The 20,148-nt window shown below is 42.3% G+C and overlaps 1 pseudogene; it reads right to left on the bottom strand.

The window, feature by feature from the left end:
* Positions 1 to 1,384: 1,384 nt before the first annotated feature.
* The window catches only part of LOC117438874 (glycine dehydrogenase (decarboxylating), mitochondrial-like), a 30,868-nt pseudogene continuing 12,104 nt past the window's right edge, over positions 1,385 to 20,148 (bottom strand).

The raw sequence follows: 20,148 nt of genomic DNA, 5'->3' as shown, positions 1-20,148 counted from the left end.
ATTCAAGAGGCTTGTCTCTTTCTTGTGTCAGGAGTGGCTATACTGGAAACCAAGTGATACTATAAGCAGCCTAAATTTTCAGTATCAGTTCCTGTTCTCTTTGTAACTAGAAAACTGGAAGAGTGTCAAACTGCCTTGAAAAGCAAAATCTGTCACTGCTTATTTTCTTTTTAGGCAGGACATGTGGGCCAAGGTCCATCTCACTGAAGAGTTGAATCAGTGTTTCACAGTTTACAAAGTAGCCTGTGTGGTCCACCCCTTGATCACAAGCCCATCTGTACATTTTGAGGTTTCTCCCTAAATGTTCTGATATTTCATAGGCCCACTGAGCTATGAGTAACTCATCCCTAAGATCCCAGCCCATGCCTACCTGAGTCACTCCAATTCTGGCAGCCTGGTCTACCTGCCAGTTGTTTTGGTGTTCCTCAGTGGGCTTGTGGGCGTCTGTAAGACCATACATCTTTACAGTAATGCTTTTTTACCTTAGCAGCAATTTCTCGCTACCATTGAGCAGTCCAGATGAGTGTACTTCTGGGCTGCCAGATGGTCTCTTTCTACCAATTAAGCCATGCTCACAGGGCATTTGTCACCATCCATGAGTCAGTACTGACACAGACTACTGGCTGCTTTCTTTGTTCAGCTGGGGCTGAACAGTCTCTTGGGCCAGCTTCTGCAAAACCCGAAAGCACGGCTGAACTTGCCTTCTCCTTGACGGCTTCGACAGCTTGTTGTGTAGAACTCTACATCTCTGTGGCAGCCTTAGGGCTGGAAAGGAATATTTGCAGCCTGAAAGTTGCTCGCAGGCTCTGAAACACTCAAGCCAAGCACAGTTCATCTCCCGGTCCTGCCCAGTGTGGCAAGGATGCTGGTGGCACTGGCTGGGCACTGATAAGATGCTTCTGCACTGTCTATGGCGAAGGGGCACCAAGGAAGCCAAGGGCTCACCAGCAGCTTGGCTCCATGGCCGGTTTGCAGGCAGTGCTGCACAGCTTGACACAGGATGAGGTCTCAGCCCCATAGCCCAATACATCCAAGCCCCTCTCCTCCAGCGCTGCCACAAGAGCAGCCCATAGTCCTCTTCCTCTCAACATGACCAAACCCAAAGGGAAATTCCCAATTCCTTCCTCTCAGCAGAACCTGTTTAACCAAACCTCCTGTTATCCAGCTCAGCCATGAGCCAAGCCCCAGGCTTGCTCCTCCTGCTCCACTTCCAGCCTTACTGCTTGTGTCCCCTCCATGAACCTCACTCACTCACAGCCAGGAGGGACCTTCCACTTCCAACGGTTTCCTACAACACAATAGGATCCACTAGTAAACTGATAACACCCTTTTCACCTTCTGATAACTCATCATCATGGCTGATGCGACACTGTCACTGCTGTACCATCATGGTAACAACCGGCACATGCTGCTCCTTGTCATGCAGCAACTCTTCAATGGAGAGGGCAAGAAAGTCAGACACTTGTTTAATCTTTGTGTCTGGTGTGGCTACACCAAAGGTCCACCAGTACTTCCTGATCCTTGAAACACCCTCCTCTGAGCTAGTCTATATATCAAAAGATACATGGAGACTCTGGACAATACGATAGGATGCTTCTGCCATTTGTACCCTGTAAGGCTCACCTCAGCCTCCACACAGACAACTGTTGACATCCCTCTGTCACTGCACAAAAGCAGATAGGTCCTCTCCTACCCTAATGACATTATGGTACAGTGTGTACCAAAGCCTTATACACCTGTGGATCTGATGTGCCAGGCTGTCAAATCCATACATTCCATGAAACTTTGTTATCTCTATCTTCTGCCCAGCCAGAGGCAAGGACCCTTTTCTTCTTGTTGCAATACTCACTCTGACTCCCAAGGTGTCAGACCAGAAGTGCCTTCACCAAACTTCAGCCTTTATTCTCTGTCTGGGGGACTGCTGGTTGCTTTCTACAGTCTTGGCAGCAACTGGTGTGCAGACTTTTTGTTTGGTCCCTTCTTGGCACCTGTCTTCCCCTGCAGTTCTGGTACATTGACTCCAGCTTCAAAGTGAGTGCTCTGTCCTCTCTTCCTTGTGTCTGACCTAGCCATTCAGGAAGAACCAGAGGATGCCAGGTGGTGTGCACCTGGTGCTGTTGATTCCCTGGTCCCTAGAGAGGAATTCCAGCTGCTGAGCTTCCCTGCCCTCAATTCCTGACTATCCCCTCCAGCATTCCATTTGAGCACTAGGCATCAGTATGCTTGCCTGTATGCATATCTTGGAGCTGCTTGGATTAGGGATGGTGTGGTTTCTGCCTCTTGTATTAACTTCAAGCACTTCCTCCTTACGTTTCCTTGCCAAAGATCTGGCTTCTTGGTCAGATGCTTCTCCTCCTCCTCCCTTGCTACTGATGGTACAGTCCTGTTGACCTCCACTGCCAGTGCTTCTTTACTATTGGGGCAATCACTGTGGTTGAGGTTTTGGTCCCTGTGTCAATCATTAGAGGTAGAAGCCCATTGCAGCTGTGCACAGTGCTACACAGGCCCAAACAGGGACAGGACAAGCCACAAAACACTGCTAGGAGTTGCTGTGTCTCACTGGGGTAGTCAGGCCCTTTTCAATCAAGTGGTGCGCCGAGTCAATGGGATTACATGCCTGTTAAGGTGAAAAATCCCAAGATATAGGAGGTGATAACAGCCCTGTCATCTCAGCAAACTGTTTACTTTTATACCAGCTTCCAGACACCCAACAAGAAGCCAACAATGCTAGATAATAGGATCAAACTTCTTACATAAGGATGACCCTCACAACAGAGCCCTGCTCTGGAGCCCATGCAACAGAGCTGGACACATCAACCCCACTGAGGAAAAGAGAGGTGTAATCCCTTGTCTCTGCAAGGTAGCTCATGCAGCACAGGAACATCCTCACAACAAGGGCCCTATGCCAGTCCAGCAGTGCAGTCACTGCTTTTGTGAACATCTTTCCAAGCACAGCAAAATACACTTATAGGGCAGCACAGTAAACATCAAGAACTGAAAGCAGCCATTAAAAGCCCTGCACTCTAATGCACAGTAAAGCAAGCAAGCTTTGTGACTTGCACAGGAGCCTGCTGTTTAACAATTTAAACATGCTCAGATCAAACTGTCATTACCTTCAAGCCCAGTGCTTAAAAGTACTGTAAAGTGTTGACCCAAGCCAATGGCCAAACACACACACAGCTTTCACTCACTCCCATCTCTCCTGGGACAAGGGCAAAATAGAAGTAAGGTGAGAAGACTCATGGATTGAGATAATACAGTCTAATAGGGAAAACGAAAGCCACATATACAAACAAAGCAAGAAGAGGAATTAATTAATTGCTTCCTGCAGCCAGGCAGGTGTCCAACCACTTAGTGGAAAGCAGTGCCATAGCACATGTATATGGTTGCTTGGAAAGAAGAGTGCCATAACCATGACCTTTCCTGCTTTGTCCTCCTTTCTCTGTGCTTCAATTGCTGAACATGCCTTTATAACACCATAAAACAAGCCTTTGGTCAGTTTGGATCAGCTGTCCTGGTTGTGTGTCACCCAACCTCTTGCCTACTCCCAGCCCTACTCCCTGGGGCGGGGAAAGGGTGAAAAAGGGCAGAGTGGGAAAGAGAAAGCCTTGACACTGTAAAGGCAGTAGCCAAGACATCCCTTTGTTAACAACACTGCCTTAGCCGCAAATCCAAAGCACAGTACCATATGGGTTGCTATAGAGAAAGTTCATTAACTCCATTCCAGCCAGGACTCACCCTTTGAGGGAGTGCCCTTCCCTCATTCCCACTGTCTGTAAAGTAAAGGAAGACTTTTCAGATTTACCCATGATCCATGAGGGAAACAGGAAATACTGAAAGATTGTCACAGATGAGGATACACAACCTAGTTTTTCTCTAGGTGAGTCCCAGCTTGCTAAATCAACTCTCTCCACTTCCCACCCAACATTCTTCCCCACTTGAGTGTTAACACTTACAGTTCTATGACGTTCTCCTTTTGCATTTAGATAAGCTTTGATTGCAGCCAAACTGTGTACTCTCCTTGAGCTCCACTGCAAGAGGAACCCAAACCATGTTACACAAGCATATAAAACAGAAAGTACCAGCTCTCTACTGAAACTTCAAAACTCTCCAGACCTAATCCTTCTCAATGGCTTTAAGCAAGTGTCAGCAAATTAAGAGAAGCACATCCCATAGAGTTAAATTACAATTGGACAAGCATTAATTAACAGCTCTTGTCTCCTTTGCAAACAGTAGATGAAAAAAATTATTTAATTATATGTGCTTATGCTATGTTAAAACCTTTTGATGACTAAGTTGATCCCCATTTCTGCACCCAACTAGGGACTACATGCTCGACTGTGGGGATGCAAACTAAAGAGTGAAATGCATAGTAAACTGCATACAGTGAAACATAAGAACTCTTTCAGTGACATCTTAGATGTAGAGTAAGTCCTTGCTGCTCATTTGTATCAAAACTACTAGCAGACATAACAGGCTGCAGCTCTGCTTTATTTATTTCAGTGAACATGTAGATCCTAGGGCATTCTTAGGCAAACATAGTATTTCCTAGTGTATCAAATACTAGTTTCAACAATTATGTAGTTTTCAGCTTACATAAGTTAGTCCTATTTCAAAGCTTCAATTTTAGCTTACAGGAGGCTATCAGTAACATCACTATTTTAAGCAAGCAGTGGTAGAGAAACCAGCCTTCAAGAGAAGAAAAACGTGCAGGAAAAGGATTAAAGATAGAAAAGACCAAAACATTAAACTTTAAGATGAGATGAAATAAGGTAATGCAATTTTGAAAAATTAGTTTTGTTTTCATAACCTTTCATTAAAGGCTTCTCTTGTCAAATTTCAATTTTAGAAACTTCTTCCATTTTTGCCTGACCCATTTTCTTTGGAGGCAAATTTTTTAATCATCTTAAGGAGCAAATGTTCTGAATAAAATTCCTACCTGTTTGGTTGGAAGGAGATCTTGTCATAGCCAGTTATCTCACATAGGTCCTTCTCTAAATCCTTGAAAAGCTGCTGATAACCCTTGAGCTTGCTCCAGAGGCACAAAAGGGTGGATGTTGGCAAATTCCTTCCATGAAATAGGCTACGAAAGGGAGGAGGGGGGGGGGGAAATTAGAAACACCATGTACTATAACCAGAGGAATCCTGCAGACAACTGTTTTGTTGTTAAACTCTATGCAGGAAGGAAGCTGCCCTGTGCGCTATTAAAAATCAAACATTTCTTGTGGAAGTTCCCAAGACAAGTTCCCAACCTTACTGTGGGACATGCCCTGGTTCAACAGAACGCTTTGGCTGGAACTCAGGGGGAAAAAAGGAGAGTTTATGACCTTTGGAAGAAGGGACAGGCACTCACGAGGACTACAAGGATGGTTGGTGAAGTATATGCAGGACGAAATTAGAAGGGGCCAAAGCCAAACTAGAACTTAAGTCTGGCTACCACCATTGAGACAATGAAAACGTTTATGTAAAGTACATTAGCAACAAAGTAGGGCTAATGACAGTTTTCTATTCTTTTTTTGGATGTCAGTGGACCATAGTGCCTTCTTTGCCTCAGTCTTTAAATAACACTTAATAGTAAGACCACTTCTCCAGGAACCCAGATCCCTGAGCTGTAAAACAGTGGATGTGAAGCATACTGAAACCTCATAATCCAAGGGAAGTGGACAGTGACCTGCTATCTCCTTAAACCAGATCTATAGGGCTGGATGGGATCAACCCAGAGAGTACAGAGGGAGCTGGCAGAAGTGCTCACCAAGCCGTTTTCTACCGTTCATCAGCAGTCCTGGCTACAGGGAGGTCCATTTGACTGGAAGGTGAGCGAAATGTAATACCCAGCCTGCAAGAAGGGCCAGAAGGAGGATCTGGGGGAACTACAGACATGTCAGCCTGCCCAGGGTGCCAGGGAAGGTTATGGAGCAGATCAGCTTGCATGCCATCATGCAGCACATACGGAACAACCAGGTGACAGGCTCAGTCAGCATGGGTTTATGAAAGGCAGATCCTGCATGGGTAACCTGATCTGCTTCTGTGAAAAAGTGACTTAGGGGTGTTGGTCCAAGAGATGGCTGAACACGAGCCAGCTTGTGCCCAGGCAGCCAAAAAGCTACAGCATCCTGGCCCGTATCAGCAACAGTGTGGCCAGCAGGGTGATCATCCCCTGTACTGGGCAGTGGTGAGGCTGCCACCTTCAAACCTGTGCTCAGTTCTGGGCCTCTTGCTACAAGAGAGACATTGAGGTGCTGGAGCATGTCCAGAGAGGGACAGTGAAGCTGGTGAGGACCTGGAGCACAAGTCTGATGAGGAACAGCTGAGGGAAGGGGGGTGTTAAGTCTGGAGGAGAGAAGGAGAGGCCTTATTGCTCTCTACAACTGCCTGAAAGGAAGTTGTAGTGAGGTGGGTGCTGGTCTCTTCTCCTAAGTAACAAGAAAAAGGACAAGAGGAAATGGCTTCAAGTTGCACCAGAGGAGGTTTAGATTGGGTATTAGGAAAAACGACTTCACTGAAAGGGTTATCAAACACTGAAACAGGCTGCCCAGGGAAGTGTTTGAGTCACCATCCATGGAGGTATTTAAAAGGACGTGTGGATGTGGCTCTTGGGGACCTTGTTTTAGAGTTGGACTTGGCAGTGCTAAGTTAATGGTTGGACTCAAAGATTTTAAAGGTCCTTTCTAACCTAAACAATTCTATGATTCTGTGATTTCTAGTAATATTTTTTTAACATTCGAAGATGCTTAAAAATCCTGTTTCTCCTTCTGTCACCTATTCTTATGCAGAGCTATAGGATCACATGGCAAACAGACAGGAGTCATGGAAGAGCACAGAACACTCAGTTTGTTTCACACAGTTTTGTTGCTATCCATTTTATTTAGAAGGGAATGTACAAGACTGAAAACAGGGAGCAGAGAGAAAATGTAGAGAAGGCAGTGAGAGAGACAAGGAAACCTAGTGAAAGATAAAAACTGAGAAGCTAATCAAGACACAGCAGAGGAAGCTCATTCAGAATCAGAAAGTCATTTACTACCAAACAGCCTGGCTAAGGCTCTCCTTCATTTGCTGTCAGCAAGAGAAAATGAAGATACCCCGGGACTCCAGCTCCTCATCTGGGGAAAAGGAGTGCTGTCCTAAGAAACAGCACACTGGCAAAGAAGCATGAATTGCCAGTTCCAGCTGACCCTCACTTCTTCTTCTGGGAGTTTACAGATTTTACTTTGCAAGGTTTGTGAAGCAGATAAGCAGTTAGGTACTGCAGTACTGCATGTGGGAACAGGGCTATGCTACCTACTTCCAAAAATTATATTTTTTTCAAAATGGAGACTTCAAAGCCATTCACTCTCCTCCTGTACTTGCACTCCTACTGTGCTTTTCAGAGCTTTTTTCCTAGCAGAAAAAGGACCTGATGACTTCAGCTACTCCTGAAACTGCCTCCTCAGCTAGAGTACTAGACCAAAACCTGCTTTTACTTCTGTACAGTGACACTGGCTAGATAGTTCGCTCATGTGGGTCTCAAGTAAGAGTATCGTTGCAACTTACTGTGAGTTCAGCTGAACTATTGAGCTTCATTGTGCAGGATCCCTAGAAATACAAAGAAATTTTTCAGTATTTATCAAAATACATAAATATGTGAGTAACTAATTTTTAATCTTTTTGGTAAATACCTACCAAGGAATCATGCTGTGAACAAGGGAAATATCTTTGTTTTCTAATCTTTTCATGTATCGCACAATATGTGTCTCAGAGTGATAGCTGGAGAACACAAAATGTGGTGTTAAGGGAAGCAGATTAGCTATACCAGATAGTTGATCTCTGCTCTAGCATAGGAATTCCGTAAAAAAAGAAATTAAGACAGAGGATAACTTTTAATGTATATGAGGCATTCTTCCCAAATTGGTACTTTATGCTTGCTACTAGAAATGTGGATGAAAAAATGGCCATTATCATTTGCTCGAAAAGGTATCATCAGTAAATATGACTGTAAGGACTCTAGGAAGCCTGCTGATACTATGTTCTAAAATAATAGCTTGTACAATGTATCAAATTAAGTAAAAAATATAACCCCCTGTGACGATGAGTACTGCTTTGCTCATTTAAACGAATTGCTACTAAATAGATTATTTTAATGAGTGAACTGTATGAATACAGCCACGAAATCGTCCTCAATTAACTCCAGTTGAAAAGTTCTGACTCATTTTCCGTAAAGAGTATACTTTCAGATTCCATTAAAATATCAGATATGCAGCAATTTCACAAACCTGTTGAAAACTAGATGTGTCAGGAACTTAGAAGTTCTCTTAAATGGGGTGCTAAGAATGCCTTTTGGTTTCCTCGCCCATACCCTCAGCAACCAGCTCCTTTGACACAAAGAAACATGGGAGTCAAGTACTTATAGAATCATAGAAATAGTTAGGATTGGAAAGGACCTCAAGATCATCTAGTTCCAACCCCCCTGACATGGGCAGGGATACCTCACACTAAACCATATCACCCAAGGCTTCATCCAACCTGTTCTGAACATCTGTGAGGGATGGAGCATTCACAACCTCCATGGGTAACCCATTCCAGTACCTCATCACCCTAACAGGAAAGAACTTCTTCCTTAGATCCAATCTAAACCTCTGCTGTCTAAGCTTCAATCTGTCACCCCCTTGTCCTGTCACTACAGTCCTAACGAAGAGTCCATCCCCAGCATCCCTGTAGGCCCCCTTCAGATACCAGAAAGCCTGCTATGAGGTCTCCATGCAGCCTTCTCTTCTCCAGGCTGAAACAGGCCCAACTTTCTCAGCCTGTCTTCATATGGGAGGTGCTGCTGTCCCCTGATCATCCTTGTGGCCCTCTTCTGGACTTGTTCTAACAGTTCCATGTCCTTTTTATGTTGAGGACACCAGAACTGAACACAATACTCCAAGTGAGGTCTCACGAGAGCAGAGTAGAGGGGCAGGATCACCTCCTTTGACCTGCTGGGTCACGCTCCTTTTGATGCAGCCCAGGATATGGTTGGCTTTCTGGGCTGCAAGCGCACACTGAAGCTGGCTCATGTTCATTTCCTCATCGACCAACACCCCCCAAGTCCTTCTCTGCAGGCTGCTCTGAATCTCTTCTCTGCCCAACCTGTAGCTGTGCATGGATTGCTCCCACCCAGGTGGTAGGACCTTGCACTTGGCATGGTTAAACTTCATGAGGTTGGCATCATACCACCTCACAAGTGTGTCAAGGTCCCTCTGAATGGCATTCCTTCCCTCCAGTGTATCAACAGAACCACACAGCTTGGTGTCATTGACAAACTTGCTGAGGGCACACTCAATTCCATTGTCCATGTCAGCGACAGATATTAAACAGACCGGTCCCAACACCGATCTCTGAGGGACACCACTCGTTACTGGTCTCCAGCTGGGACATTGAACCATTGACCACAACTCTTTGCGTGCGACCATCCAGCCAGTTCTTTATCCACCGAGTGGTCCACCTATCAAATTGATGTCTCTCCAAATTTAGAGACAAGGATGTCATGTGGGACATGGAATCCCTTGTTTTGCAGTCATTGCCATCAGAACCAGCTTATACTACCACCTAACCCCCAGATTAACCAGCTGCTTAGGTAAAAACCTTCACTTTATTAGTATACACACCTGTATATACCTAGCATGATGATAACAGCATTATATTAAAACTGGGACAGATGTCTTAGTATCCTCACTTTGGTAGTATTGCTGTTAATTACTAATGACATGCAACAAAAATTCCACTAGGAAAGAGATAACTGACCACCATGTCCCTAACCCCCACAAGAAAGTAACAGCTTAAATGGAAGGTGTCCAATCTGACAGAAAGGACTGCATCACAATAAGAAAATGACATTACTTTCTTACATAAATCATGATTTTATGCTGTCTCTTTCTTTAGACATCTGAAATTCTCTGTATTTAACAAATGGCCATCATCTAGACACCCACCGTGCCAAGAGCAGTTGTGGCTTTTTGCTACATGTCCTGAAGCATTCAGAAAATTAGGTCTGTGTGACCTAGTATTTACTTACAGCTGAAGACTCGCAACCAAAATCCATATATCATCCAGGTCTTTTTCATTTACAGTTTCATCCAGTGATCCTCCAGCTATGGATAAAAGCAACAATGATTACAAGAATTTTTAATTCCAGACACAGTATTTTGTTCTGGTTGAGAGAAATTACTCCAGAAACACGGGGGGGGGGGGGGAAATGTAAAAGAAAAGGAAATATCTACCTATCCAACAATATGTAAATGTCCTTTGTTTTATGCAACAGATACATACTAATTTTATTTACATAAATTTTCCAGTTCCTACCTTTCCCCTGCTAAACCATCCAATCCAGATATCTCACAAGCTTCAAGACTTGTGACCTCACTTCTAACTTTTATATTTACATTTAACAGTAAAATCACCCATTTTTTAGACATGTTAGATCTTGCCAAAAGTCCTGATTGCCTACCAAAAGTGATTTACGTTTCAATCTGTCTTTGAACTCTGCCACAGGACTGGATTCTGGAGGTCATCTTCAATTTCATCCCTTAATTTTAGAGTCCCTCTGTTCTACTCTTAGTGCCATATTTAACATGAAACAATTACAGACCTTTAAATAAGCATGAAATAAAATAAAAATACAATAATTATGCTGGAAATTCAGTACGTCACTGAACTTCTTCATTCTCTAAGTGATCTTTATAACTGACTGACATATCTGAGCAATTACAAGAAATTTTAAATAACTTGTTCTGTTTAGCACATGTAATCACCAGAAACTTAATGCAGAAAAAGTAATACTACAAATTTCTGAAAGATTTTGGGAGCTGCTTACTCTGCCATCACTGTAATCCGAAAATTTATCTTTCTCAGACCTGCCCTCTCCAAAACCTCTTTGACTGGCATCCACACGTGATCTCAAGGTATCAAAGACAGATCAGATGCAGTTTATGACAGCTCGCCTGAGACCTATAAAACAGAAGTTAAGTTCTATTACCTGCATACTGTATTGCTTAAATAGGATTGCATATCAACACTATCAATCTCATAAGTAAATGCTTTTACATAATAACCAAAATATTCTCCTTGTGCACGAGCATCAAAATCACCAGATTTTTTTTGAAGTATCCACTGTGGTGCAAAGAATCTAATCACGTTCAGACCTAATTAATAATGCAGATGAATCCATTGAAGATCCTTTTTATACATCACTTTGTAATAATATAGTAGCAGAATTAGTATATAAATACAATAAGGACAAAATCACAAGTCTGTTAAAAAAAAAAATTATGTAAATGGATATTAACCATTATGGAGCTTGCATAGGAAAGTTATAGTCCAAGTGTTTTTTTCACAGCAGCAAAAGTTTTCCAGTTAAAGCTGGCAACAAAGCATGGATAATTGTGCAATCATTCCTCAACTCCTGTATTCTGGTTCTGTGTAATTCCTTCTAACAGCACTGATAGTCATGCCAGCAAGAAGAACTATCACCACCATAGTCCAGTTGCAATCATGATTTTCTGCTACTAGTTCTGTGTTTTTGTCAGTTATCAACTTTGGAATTTCAGTGTTTTTGTACAGTGTATGATACTCCACCCCAAACCTAATGAAAGTTCCTATTTCTTTATCTAACTTACTGCTTATTTTTGCTATGATATCAATACTCTATGCAGATTTCTGTGTGTAAACTAGATGGCCCAGTAAGCAAAGTACAGAGCTTGCAGCTGGGAAAACTGCACTGAAGCTTATCATCTAAAGATTGCCTTAATCTGTTAGTTTCTCAAGGAAACGAAGTAATGCTTGCAAGCTTATATCACATAGATACCTAATTCTGGACATCATTACAGAAGTACACAAAAATATTAGCTGTGAATTTTGTTTTTAAAAAGTTCTCTCTAGTGTTTCCGAGAATACACATTAGCTGACAAAAAGAACTTGTAGAAAAGGTAGTATTGAAAAATGTTAAGGATTTAAGAAGAGTTTCTGCTACAGTACTCACCTTCAGCCAAGATTAGAGTAGCATTGTGTAACCCGCATTGCAATATGCCTTAAGCCATCAGACCCATGGGTATACACCAACTGGCTGCCATGTTAGCCAGAAGAGCCCTACCATCCAAATACAATTTAGAACATTGTTTTATTATTATTATGTTACTGTCATGATTATAAAAGATTGCTTCATGTTAATTTACTGGAATTTTCTTTAGCCCCAGGGATAGCCACATATTCTTAATTAATGTTATACTTGATTAAGTGTGGCCAAGCTAAAAGGCAGGAAAGCCAAATACTTTCATGAAACTCTAAGCACTGATTCTCAACTCAATGCCATTTGAAATGCAACTGTGTCAGCAATTAACATGGATTTAAATTCAACACTCTAACAAAGACATGTGAAGACTCTCAAGTAAGGCAGTCTCGTAGAAATCATTGTTTTAGAATTAGTATTTAATACTTATGGAATAGCTAGTGGATACTAAATAAATAAGCTCATGTTAATATTAATAATCCTCCTCAAAATCCTGGCACAACAGTAAACTCATGAGCATTGACAGAAAGAATTATTACTTGTCTGGCTGAAGGTCTATAGAGGCGTGCTGAGATAGCTGTTTTGGATAATTACTAACCATGGTATTTTTCGTGCGAAGATAGCTTTCTGGTGATGTTATATTTTTTGCATCAAATCCATAGATATAAATATCAGTTATGACGATTTGAAGAAGTAGGCTTAGAATTTAAGATGATTTTTTTTTTTCATTCCTTGATGGCATTCCCACGTCATTATAATCCGCCTCCATTTTACAAGAATTCTGGTCTCATTCCGTAACAACCAGCACTGCCAGTAGTGTTACTACCTGTGAGACAGTTAGGCTCAGGACACTGCACTAAATTCAAGGCGAAAGTGCTTTATTAAAGGAAACAGACACCTAATACCCTATTTTTCAATCATGTTCCCACTTCTTAAGGACTCAAATGCACAAAGAGCAGATGTCGTGGTTTAAAATCAAGTCCCCACACTCTCGTTCATTCACTCCCCCCCCCTTTGCTCCTCCAACTGCCCAGAGAGTGTGGAAAGAATCCAAACGCAAATGTGGCCCCCACGGATTCAGAGAATCCAGTTTAGTATCTAAGGCACCAACACAAACACTACTGCCATTACTTACTACAAATAATACTGATAAAGCCCAATACAAGTGACAAGAGGAATACACGCCCACCAGCCACCGATCCATAACTCACCCCACCCTGCCCTGGCCTTACCGGAGCACACGCCGATACCTCCTCCATCCCCCCAGGAACCTCCACCCTTCTGGGTCTCTCCCAGTTTACATCCTTGGCTTGACGTGCTTGGTATGGAATACCTCTTTGGCTAACCCTGGGTCCGATGTCCTGCCTCTCCTTCCTCCCGGCTCCCCCTCCTCCCTGGCAGCATTAGCTCAGAAAAAAGGCCTTTGAACAAACCAACGACCCTGAGCAACTCAAAACTATGCTCAGGGTATCAACGACTGTTCCCGGCCCATAATTCAAACCACAGCACACCACCAGCTACAAGGAGAAAAAATGACTGATCCACTCAAACCAGAACAGCAGATATTTGTCATGTTCTTGATTTTTCTAGAAAACTTCCCAATTAAGTCACGCAAATTACTAGTGATGTTAGGACTATAATCTATGGTTTAACTTGACACTTCTACCACTGAAAACAAGGCATGACGCATTACCTGTGGCTGTGGCCAGAGGTTTGCTGGTAGCTTTATTATTTATTCCCTCTGATATGCTGCTCTCGTGTTTGCGAAGCAAGTCTGTACAACTTCCTTTCCATTTGCATCTCTAAGTCACAATAAAATTTTTTGCTTCTGTTAGTTTAAAATCCAGTAATTTAAGACATTAGACTCTATACATGCGACCTGAAACTAGCTGTCTATCCTTAGAGACTGGAGAGAGCAAAATCATAAATCAGGCAGCTGTGTTATCAAGATAGTGAGACTAAAGCCTCTAGACTTGGAATTCAGATTATGGCTGGTAAATGCATCTGGTTCAGTAGAACACACAGTGAGTTTTCTAAGCATGCAACACCAAAGTTGATATTTGCCTTAAAATGCCGCAGACTATTGCAACCTTTTTAACTGCATAGTTATCCAGAACTTAATTTGAACAAGCACTGAAAAGGCAGCATCTTTTCTAATGGTATCAAGTAAGAGCATGGTGAATTTGTACACAAAATAACCCGTCCAGCAAGTTGTATAAGATAACTGAAGGGCTCTGCCAATCCATGCATCAAACCAGGTCCTTTTGTTGGGTTTCTAGCATGTTAAAATATGCACATAAACATGTATATTTATATATATGTATATATGTGGCATATGTCACATTGTGTTTCATTTTGATTTCCCCCTAGACAGTAAGGTGAAGGGAGCCCTTCCTTGTAACACCCACCATTCTGCCTGCATCATTCTCACTAGATTTCCTTGACAGCAAAAATGCGCATGAGGTCCCCCATAGCAAAGCGGCACCCCAAACCTCTGAGAGTTACCCAGACAACATCCACCCCAAACTCTCCAGGAGGCTTCAGAATACAGAGAGCTAGAAGATCTGTAAGCACAGCAGGTGAGAGCCTGGAACAGAAGTACACAAAGCAGTTAGCCTCTTTTCTGAAGGTATGGTGTTTGCATGGCAGCTAATTTTGAACAGGATGTGGCTTCAAAGAGTTCCATATCACCAGCACAGAGCTAAGTGCTATGGTTGTAATGGTTATCAACTGTGTGGAACTGAAGAGTAATACTTTAGGACGTAATCTCACATAACTGTTTCTATGAATATGGCTGTTTGATACATCAGATTGAAATCTGTTGAGACCATAAAGCTATTTTACCCCATTATGATGAGCTCTTTCAACAAGTTCAGAGAATCTTCACCTTCCCTTCAGTGTCTGGATACTGAACAATACTCCACTAACATCCTTTCCACTGAAATCCATTTCATGGGTAATTTGAGCTCAGTAAAACACCTGTGTAACTGGAAACAAAAACATGCAGAAGACAACAATTTCAAACAACTTCCTACCTTGGAGTGTACTTAATATGACTTTTTCGTGGACTTACGTACAATTTTTTCTTTAGCATACAAAGAGCTGAACCTGCTTTGCAGCACTAAGCACTGAGAAATTTTCATGTCTAGTATATATACTAAAGAACAATGCATTTGGTATCATGAGAAATATGGAGCAAAGCAGAGCAGAGGATCATAAGCTACTGGCTATCAACATTTCAGTGCTCTAGCATGTTTAGCTTTGAAAATCAGTAATATTTTTAGAAGATGGTTACTTTAATCTGTAAACTTAAATTGGATTAAGCTTTCATTAAAAGAGAAATTTTGCTATCTAGGGTAACTGATTTCCTATTAAAAAATTTACAAGACTGAATTCAATATCAAATATTTTTCTTTTGATCACATGTTTAGTCTCTTTTAAAATATCTTTACATCTTTGCAGTTGCATTTGAATGTAACAAGTAGAACAAACACCAAATTTTGACAGATTTTCACTTCTGTGTTTTGCAAAGAAAACAGAACTCTACATTCTAAAATATTAGGTGTATAGTAAGAGGCACAGATGACAAAAGATTTCATGTAAGTGAAGATATACAGTGGCAATGGAGAAACATTACTTTGCTCTAGTTTGGACCACTGCTATGGTTTGAGGTGGCTCGGGTATCTACATAGACTTCCTTTCTTTTGTTGTGCCTGTTAAAAAGGGGGGAAAAAAGTGTTACATACCAAAAATTTATTGTTTTGTGTGGGAAATAAAGTTAATTCATTTCTAAAAGTGAGTTTTCGTAGTTAAGAGCAGTTGTTAATAGTAGCTATCATAACCAAATTACATGTATGATTGATGAAGTTTCTGGTCATTTAAAAATAGTAAGTTTCATTTCAGACACTGAAATGAGATTTGTTTATTTGACGAAAATGAACAGACTATGAAACAGAACAAAGAGCCAGCTTATGAAGCCTGTAGGAATGCCTCCACATACCATCCTCATTTAAAGGAATATGACTGTGATTTTCAGTGTTGCCTGGATGATGAAACGTGAGCCATCAAGTTTCAGATGGAAACTAAGACATTGCCTAGTTTTTGTCTGTAAACATGATTTTATGTCAGACTGTGCTTTGGACAACTGAATGTTTACAAACATAGTCTCTGCTGAGCAAACTCCTTCCTGATATACATCCTAAAGTGACCTTCAATCATATCTCAGCTTTCACCTGATTTTCAGATCTCTTCATATGCTGCTGCAATACAGATCCCTGATAGTAAATTTGGATATAACAGAGCAGCTTCTAAGCTAAATTGCTTTTAGCAACTTAACGACTGACCTACCTCGTCAGTTTTTAAAGGTCCTTTTAACCACTGATGGGAAAACATTCACATCTTCAGTGTTTGGACACAGAAGATTCATTCCACAACCATTAGGTTATGCTCCTCTGCACCCCACAGCGAGGCAATGGCAGATGGGACCCAAATAACCCCCTGCTCCTGCAGCTGCCCGGTCTATCACGGGAGAGACATCAAACTGACAAAGACCCATCCCCACAAGCATAGGGAAGACAGAGGCCCCAAGGCAGGTTTGAACTCTAATTATTAATCCAAACAGACACACTTCTAGGCATCTCCCTGGGGGAAAGACATTATAATGCAGGAGAAATGTGTTTTGAATTACAAGGCCTTATTATGAAGACGTGTCAGGGATAGAGATACAGTGAGGACATCTAGGAAACAGAGGGGTAAACACACCAGTCATATATAAATAGTTGCTGCACTTGCACCCATCTGTGCAGTCTGTCCTCTCTTGTTAATTCCTTTCTGATTTTTTTGTCATGGGTGGGGACTCTGCATTCTGTGAGTGAGTGTGGGTGTATATGCTGTCTGGGTGCCAGCAACTGGAGTCAGACCACAGAAGATCCATGATCTGGGTGCAGCACTGGGGTAACTGGAGTGAGTAGCTGTTGGTGCCAGCAACTGGAGCAGCACCTCTACCACAGGGGCCCGTGTGTGTGGTGGTGGCAGCTGAGGCAGGTGTGGGTATCAGCAGCTGGGCTGGTCCCACAGGCAGAATAACTACATTCTCTCCAGTAGGTCCATGTGTCTTGAGCAGCAAAACCCAGACCTGGACACAGTACTCCAGATGTGGCCTCACCAGTGGCGGAGGTGAGGACAAGGAATCACCTCCCTTGATCTGCTGGCAACACTCCTAATGCAGTCCAAGGTAACATTCACCACCTTTTCCACCAAAGCACATTGCTGGCTTATGTTTGACTTGGTGTTCCTGAAGACCCCCAAAAGGCCTTTTCTGCAAAGCTGCTTCGCAGCCTGCCAACCCTCAGCATGTACCCCATATCCTGAGGTTACTCCTCCCCAGATGCAGGACTTTGCACTTTGAGCTTCACGAGGCTCCTGTTCCTCCATTTTGCCAGCCTGTCAAGGCCCCTCTGGATGTCAGCACAACTCTCTGGTGTATTAGTTGCTTCTCACAGTCTTGCATTATCAGCAAGCCTACTGTGGATACTCTTCCCTATTATCAAGATCATTACTTGGACCCAGTGCTGCTCCCAGGATACACCACTAATAACTGGCCTCCAGCTACACTTGATGTCACTGAGCCCAACCCTCTACACCCAGCCATTCAGACAGTTTTCAACGCACTTCTCTCTCGCCTCATCCAGCCCATACTTCTTCAGCTTGCTCTGTAAGGAGTTAAGGGACACCAACAGGGTAGGTAATATCCACTGCTCTCCCCCCATCTACCCAGCCAGCTGTTTAATTGTAATGAAATTAGTAGGATAGTCACACATAGCATAACTTCCCCTGTGTGAATCCATGCTGGGTGACTCCTGATCCCCTTCTTGTCCTTCATGTGTGCCTAGAAATGGTTTCCAGGACCAGCAGTTTTTCTATTAAACTCAGAGGGATTGAAGTGAGGTTATGTGGCTGATAGGTCCCTGCACACTCCTACTTTCTTGATGACAGAATTGATGTTTGCTTTCCTCCAGTACTGAGGCACAACTCCCACTCTCCATGACCATTCAGAGACAACAGTGGCCTCAGAATGACATCAGGGCAGCTCCCTCAGCCTGCAGGGGTGCAGCATGTCAGCACCCACAGCATTGTGTGTGTCCAGTTTTGCTTAAATATTCTCTAGCCTGACCTTATTCTATGAGGAGTAAGTCTTCCTTGCTCTAGACTTACCCCTGATCTCTAGGTCCCTAGGTTTCTTAAAACCTTAGATGTCTGAGTTAAACATTCACATCAGCACTGGGAAGTTCTTTTAGGCTTAACAACATGGGCTATAGTTCTTCAGTGATCTGCTCACGCTGAAAAGGCTACATTCCACTTCAATCCACTCACCTATCTACGCCTACACTGAAGTCTGAAATTCCTCCCTGCTGTAATTTAACCACACATTTTAAACAGTACCTGTGACATAATTGCATGGCTTCTGCAGCAGCTGTCCCCTCATCCAGCAAAGATGCATTAGCTACATTCATTCCTGTGGATGTCGCACACCATAGTCTGGTAATTTAGCAGACTCTCCAGCCTGCCCTGGGAGACCTCAGGTTGGTAAGGAGTATACTGGGTAACCCTGTAAGAAAAGAAGTCTGAGTTTGGTCTAGGAAGATAATGTGTACAGAATTATGGTGATATGTAAGTGAACTGTGTCATAAAGAAAAATAGATTATAAAACATAATTCAGTAACACGGAAGTTTGTTATAAAATGGTTATTTTTAGATGGATGTAATTTTTTACTGGCCTGGAACCCTGAGAATATTTTTTCTTCTGTATTGAGTTGGCTTTTTACAGGAGAAATCTATTTTCCGTTTTGAGAAATTACTTTTTAAACAAAGGCATGAGTGCATCTTGGTGGGGGGGAGAGGGCAAGTGGGTGCTGAGTGTGGGAGAGTAGAGTCATGTCGCATGAGAATACTTAGTACAATCAGATCTAGGTATTGGCCATTATTTTCAATACTGCTTCTGAAGCCTTTTACTTGCCAAGTTTTCTCAGCTGTTATGTGAGGAAAGGCACTTGGCATTTCACAGGATCAGGCTCAGAAATATACAGCTTCTTGTGAAATGAGAGTTCCCTCATGTGTTAGTGAAGGGAAGTGAAGCTGGTGTGAGTCTTATCTCTTGTCATTTGCAGGACAAAACAGTAGAGGCAATATAAGCAATTCCTTTAAAAAGCGCATTCTAGGGGAAAACAATTAATTGTGACAGTCCAGAAATACAAACCAGCAGGGATGCAGGGATGAAAGGCAAAGAACGAGATCAGAGTCTCCTCTCCCTGCTGGAAATTTGTGTACGGGATTTAATGGTGGTTAGGACAGAGTTTACACAGTTTCATCTCAGAGCAGCAGCCGGAAACAAGTGGTAAGTGGGAACACTCATGGCCTTTGTTTTCTAGCAATAGAAGAAAATAACAGTTGGTTTCCTGAAAGGGCAGTAGCAAGCTCTAGACTTTTGAAAAATGCTTATGGATGAATGTATAGTCTTTAAAGAGAGACTGAAGTATTCGGAAGCTCAACACATGTTAAGTCAATAAATGAGCAGCCAAGGATTTTTTAAGAACAAGTTGCAGAACCTGTGGTATAAAAGTGAGATAAGAGGAGCAATAAGATAGTAATGCAAAAAGAGAAAGAACGATAAAAGTCTTGGGAAATGGAAGAGCTAGAAAAGGAAGAACATAAGAAGTGACCTCATTGTGTAACATGATGAATAATGAATTTACTGTCAATTCAAATGATATGCTTACTCAAAGTTCTCAGGTTTACTATTCAGTACAGAGACAGAAGGCAATAACTTTATATTAAATAAGGTAAATATTGATGATTTTCCCAGATATTGAAGGTTTTTTCCTGCTTCTTAGCCAAGTCTAACACTAAACTACTTATCCTCATATTCTTGACTGCATAGTTGCACAAATGAGACCATATCCTGGGCTGCATGCGATGTTGCTCACCTGAAAAGTAACCTTTTTTTTTTTTTTTCTAGGAATAAAATTAACTCTATCCCAGCCAAACCAGGACACATGCAAAAATTCCGGAAACTCCATTATCAAGCAATATTCAATGAACTAGTTCTTGATGAGTATTTGTAGGTGTACAGT

Source organism: Melopsittacus undulatus, unplaced genomic scaffold (genome assembly GCF_012275295.1).
Source record: "Melopsittacus undulatus isolate bMelUnd1 unplaced genomic scaffold, bMelUnd1.mat.Z mat_scaffold_761_arrow_ctg1, whole genome shotgun sequence".
NCBI lineage: Eukaryota > Metazoa > Chordata > Aves > Psittaciformes > Psittaculidae > Melopsittacus > Melopsittacus undulatus.
This window is presented reverse-complemented; position numbering and strand designations above follow the sequence as displayed.